The 4,405-nt window shown below is 40.3% G+C and overlaps 1 pseudogene; it reads left to right on the forward strand.

The window, feature by feature from the left end:
- Positions 1 to 1,550: 1,550 nt before the first annotated feature.
- On the forward strand, positions 1,551 to 2,757 carry LOC123430756 (annotated as a pseudogene).
- Positions 2,758 to 4,405: the final 1,648 nt, after the last annotated feature.

Genomic DNA, 4,405 nt, shown 5'->3' on the forward strand with positions numbered 1-4,405 from the left:
CCCAGTGACAAAGTAGGGGTAGCGAGGAACATATTGTATTGTTTCCATCGAGGATAAAAAGATGGGGTTTTCATCATATTGCTTGAGTTTATCCCTCTACATCATGTCATCTTACTTAATGCGTTACTCTGTTCTTCATGAACTTAATACTCTAGATGCAGGCAGGAGTCGGTCGATGTGTGGAGTAATAGTAGTAGATGCAGAATCATTTCGGTCTACTTGACACGGACGTGATGCCTATATGCATAATCATTACCTTGGATATCTTCATAATTATTTGCTTTTCTATCAATTGCTCGACAGTAATTTGTTCATCCATCATATTATTTTCCTTTATGAGAGAAGACTCTAGTGAAACCTATGGCCCCCGGGTCTATTTTCCATATTATACTTTCACATCTATACACCAAAAATACCAAAAATATCTTTCTGTAATTTATTTATTTTTGTTTTACTTTTAGATCTATCAATCGTTTATATCTATCTCTATCAGATCTCATCCTTGCAAATAACTGTGAAGGGATTGACAACCCCTTTTTAGCGTTGGGTGCAAGTGTTTGATTGTTTGTGTAGATACTACGATTGGGGCCTTGCTTGTTCCTCCTACTGGATTGATACCTTGGTTCTCAATAAACCGAGGGAAATACTTATCTACTTTGCTGCATCACTCTTTCTTCTTGAAGGGAAAACCAACACAAGCTCAAGAGGCAGCATCCCTATACGGATGTGCCACTTGGGTTTATAACTAGTCATGTCTACCCGAGTTCTTTGTCGTTCGAATGCTGGCGACATATACACAGACGTGAGGCAAAAGACGCAAATGGTCTCGGCCCAGGTAAGGTGGCAGCCGTGGGGTTAACCGTGCGTGAGGCCACAAAGTGATGTCTTGTGTTACACACTGGGTTCTTATGACTTAGGATCCAGGTCACAATAGCAACTTAGTTCCGTTTCGCTAGTCAATGGACTAACAAGGGAGAACTATTACCATCACTAGTATTTATAGTAATATTGTTATCCTTTTGTGTGTGGAAATTGAGTGAGTAGGGTAGTCTGCTGTGCAGTTTTGTTGTTTCCAACGAATTGATGGTATTTCAAGTGAACTCGAGTTACACCTTTTTATAACTAGAATCTCTCCACTTGATCGATTACGTATATATACTACCGAGTGAATTGCAAAAAACCATTACATTTGGGGCATCAATTGCATAAAACCACGAGGTGACTAATCTTTTGCAAAAATGATCACGTATTCAGTAAACCTTTTGCAATATGGACTGATTGGGCGATTTGCTGCTTTTGACCGTTTATTCGACAATGGGGTCCGTTTTCACCCCACCTGGCCTAATGGCTGGGCAACGGCTCTGTCACGTGGAATCCTTTTGCCCCCCTTGCGTCGGACACACCGACCGACCGCGCCGCACCACTCCACACTCCTCTCCATCGCTCCTCTGTTCCTCTCTCGCTCTCGCGACCTCCCTCGCTCCTCTGTTCCTCTCTCACTCTCGTGACCTGCCTGGGCCTCCTCTCCTCTCTGCTCGCCGCCAGCCACCATGGTGTCTTGGAGCGATGGCGAGAGCACCGAGGACTCTGACCTGCAGTTCCTTGCTTCCTACGACTCCCCTATTAAGGTCTTTTGGTTCTACCAGGGTTTCAATTTATTCTTTTGGGATTAAGGGTTTGTGCGCTTGCATATCGATTTGAACCTGTTTTCTTTTTGTTTACCAGATCCCAGGTACAATCGATGACTCTGTGTACACTGCTGCAACTGATGATTTGGGGTGATGTGCGAGCATGGAAAGCCAGGGAAGAAATGTGTAGCATTCGAGGGGATAAGCATTGGGAGGAGGTTCATTACTTGTGCAGTACAAGTAAGTTAGCAAAATTGGTGTTTAGTATAATTCTATTCTAGGGTTCATAGTTCATGTTCATTGTTCTTAGATACCGTTTATTGTTCACACTCACTGTTCATTTTAGGGCTGAAATGGAAATGCCCACAATAATTGTAGTTTAGTCTGAAAATGAAGATCCTCAGATCATCTGTTGTTCAGTTGACTTGATCTAAGTGAATCTGCACCTTACCTGTAACTTTAACTTAACTTTAACATTAACTTAACTGAATTTTTAACCTGTGAGTCTATGACAACATGTTTGAACTATTTATTTTGTATTTCAGGGAGTTAACAATTGTGGATTAGTGTAGTCGGTAGATGAGGAGTGGCTAGATCATCTGCAGAATGCTCTCCATAAGCTGTGGCTTACATATAAGGATAGCAAGCATGACAATAGGATTGCATCCCTAGAACATTCAGCTGCTTTGCACAACATTACAGAACAAAAAATTAGTTGTAGAAGACTTATGAGAAGATTGTTGAAGATGTGAGCAACCTCTTGGATTCCCGGATAATCTGCCACAGGTAAATCACCAGAATGTTACTCAGAGGCCACCAGTAAATCACCAGAATGATGGTGAGAGCAGCATGGAGAAGGATGTTGAGATCAACAAATTGAAGGAAGTTGTTGACCAGTTGAAGTTCATTCATGTTGCTCAAGGAAATTGCATTACAAATATGAAGCACAATCATCTTAAAGAAAGAGAAAGATAAGCTAGATCTTTGCATTGCTGAGCTCATGAAAGAGAAGGAGAAGTGGAGCATTGAGAAGAGTGCTATGGAGTGCTGCATTGCTGACCTGAAGAAAGTAGGTGAAAATAATAAGAGAAAGCTGAAGGAGATCAAGGGTATTTGTGATGAAGAATAATTTGAGCTGTCATATGACCATGAGGTTCATTGTCTTCAGTTGTTAAGTTTGTAATGGAGTACTACTTGTAATGTGTTGAACCAATTTACTTTTGTAGCATTGAACTATGGCTTGTAATGTGTGAACTTTGAATCTGTTGAACTAAGGTCTTCTTGTAGTGTTATTTTATTGTTGGTTTGTGATGAAATTTGTGCTTGAAAGTCTAAATGAAAACATTATCAACATTATAACTAGAATCATAAACAACATAAATCATCATCACAGTCTTGATCATCTGCAATAATTAGGTAACATTATTTCCTTTGCTAGTTATGTCATCCAACATTTCTTCCACCTTATCATCATTAGTTAATTCTTCCATTCCTGACACCCCAATTCCTGGATCTTTGACATATACACTAGTAGAAAACATGGCTTTGGTTCGAAGCATTAGTCCCGGTTCGCTTTTGAACCGGGACTAATGCTGCCACTAGTCTTGGTTCTTGAGGCTAGGATTTAGCCCTGGTTTATTAGGAACCTCTAGTCCCGGTTTGTGTTACCAACCGGGAGTAAAGGGGTGGTAGCAGGGTTTTTTCAGGCTGGGGCCCATGCGAGGGCCATTAGTCCCGGTTGGTAATACAAACTGGGATATCACCAACCAGGACTAAAAGTATCACTATAAATAGTGCTTCGTCCAGCCCGAGCCCAAGCTCTCTGTTTTCTCCTTGCTGTCCTCCGTTCTCCCTTGCTCGAGTTCATCCTCAATTTCTTCCTAGATTTGTCAACATTTGAGGCACCCCATCCATCCAAGTGTTCACAAAGGTTAGCAACTTTGTCCTTTCATCTCTCATTGCTAGATTAGCTCATAAAATTCTCTATAATTATAGTGATTTGTGGGTTTTAGTTTGGGAGTAATTATGTGGGAGTTTATTTGAATTATATGCAATTTGAGCTCAAATTAAATTCTTAGTTTGCATATGTGTAGGTGTGGTTTACTTAGTGCCTTCCCGTCCCCGTCCTAACCACCGTCGATCGCCCACACCGTCTCGTCGCCGGCACCACCTTGGTGATCCTCTTGTTCTTATCCTTTTTATTTCACAAAAATCTTATTTGTATGATTTAGATAGTTTTCTTACCTGTATGATTGCTTGTTATACATAGTGCCATGGTCTTGATATCCGTCCCCGTCGGCCCTCGGTCGGTTTATGATTCACATGTGGTATATTCTCTTTTATAACTATTGCTTGCATTTCTCGTTTATATGACAATTATGCCCGTCAAGTTGACATATTTATTTTTATCTAGGAGGTATGTGAAGTGGAAATTGCAACCGAGCCTCTTGTCGAGAAGTTAAATTTAGTTGAAACATAAAATGAGTATTTGAATTTTTTTGAAAAGAATTGAAGAAGAGAATATGAAATTGGAGTTGTATGTTGTCGATGTCGTCGATGATCACAAGATCAAAATGAACGCAATGCGCTTGAAGATTAGAAGGATTAGAAAATATGCCCTTAATAAAGAGGCTTGGTATCACTATGATGTTGGATCAATTGTTACCTTAGTTGCGATCTTGATCGCATTTGTTGTTGCATTTAAATGCTTTAGCTAGAAACTCTTGTATTTTTGATGAGAATAAGGCCCTGTTTGGAATCACCCAGATTATATAATC

This window comes from Hordeum vulgare, chromosome 2H (assembly GCF_904849725.1).
Source record: "Hordeum vulgare subsp. vulgare chromosome 2H, MorexV3_pseudomolecules_assembly, whole genome shotgun sequence".
NCBI lineage: Eukaryota > Viridiplantae > Streptophyta > Magnoliopsida > Poales > Poaceae > Hordeum > Hordeum vulgare.